This window comes from Microtus ochrogaster, linkage group LG3, assembly GCF_000317375.1.
Source record: "Microtus ochrogaster isolate Prairie Vole_2 linkage group LG3, MicOch1.0, whole genome shotgun sequence".
NCBI classification, from domain to species: Eukaryota; Metazoa; Chordata; class Mammalia; order Rodentia; family Cricetidae; genus Microtus; species Microtus ochrogaster.
In genome coordinates, this window is record NC_022029.1 from 27755965 (window position 1) to 27757321 (window position 1357).

The window sequence follows — 1357 nt, forward strand, 5'->3', positions numbered from 1 at the left end:
CTCTGTAGACCAGGCTGGTCTCGAACTCACAGAGATCCGCCTGCCTCTGCCTCCCGAGTGCTGGGATTAAAGGCATGCGCCACCATCGCCCGGCTGTAACACTTCCTTCTAAACGTTTTTCTACTAGTTGGAATTTATCAGAGCTATGAAAAGGAAATTCAGATATCCACCTTGAGGTTTAAAAAGAACCAAATCCAAGCACACGCCTTTAATCCCAGGTCTTGAGAGGCAGAGGCAGGTGGATCTCTGTGAGTTTGAGCTCAGCGTGGTCTACAAGAGCTAGTTCTAGGACAGGTTCCAAAGCTACAGAGAAAACCTGTCTCAAAAAACCAAAGGAAAAGAAAAGAAAAAATATCCAGTAAGAAATTTTCATTGCAAAACTGAAAAATCTGATTGTCATTTTAAATGAAATAACAGTTGTGAAACTTTTTCATATACTTAAATCTTAAGTCAACAATAAATGAAATACTTTCTGGCAGTTAGTCCAAAGGCTTTAGAAACAAACAGCTTGAAAGAAGTACATTCACATATTGAGCATTTTTATTATTGGCCCATTTCTATACAGGAGATTTACTTTGCATTATGTTTCCCTTAAGGCAAGGTATGGTTTTTGTGTTTACTTCAGTTTATCTCGTATCTAAAGATTTGGAGCTAGGATTTATCTTTCTGAGTCTGGCTTAGCACACGTTTTGTAGTTGATTCCATTTGCCAAACCATTTTCTGATGTAAGATTTTGTGTGCGTGCGTGTGCATGAATAGTATGCCATTGGTATCAGGGAGAGAGACTGGAGAGGAGAGCAGCTGGATGTGATTGACAGGAAGGGGAAAATCTGAAAACCGTGGAGGAGGAGATTCTAATTAGGGATAAAATGAATACAGCCAATATGGGAGAAGAATGAGGATCTAATGCCAATATTGTTTGGTAATGGTTAAGAAGTAGTTATTTTGGAGCCAGGGAGTTGTGGCACACGCCTTTAATCTCAGTACTTGGGAGGCAGAGGCAGGCAGATCTCTGAGTTCGAGGCCAGTCTGGTCTGCAAGAGCTAGTTCCAGGACAGGCTCCAAAGGTACGTAGAAACTTGTCTCGAAAAACCAAAATAAAACAATAATAAAAAGTAATTATTTTGTATATATGCAAAATTTTATGTCTTGTATGGTGTGATATATATACACCTTGTATAGTGTAATTATACAATATCTATTATAAATAATAATGTTATACTTGTGTATAGTGCAGGTGTCAATACAAGAGTATGTACATACTCGTGGATATACAAACACACAGAGATACATATTAAATGAAATTATATCACTTGGCATGACAGTCCCTTCCCCCAGGAACCCTATATTAATAAAA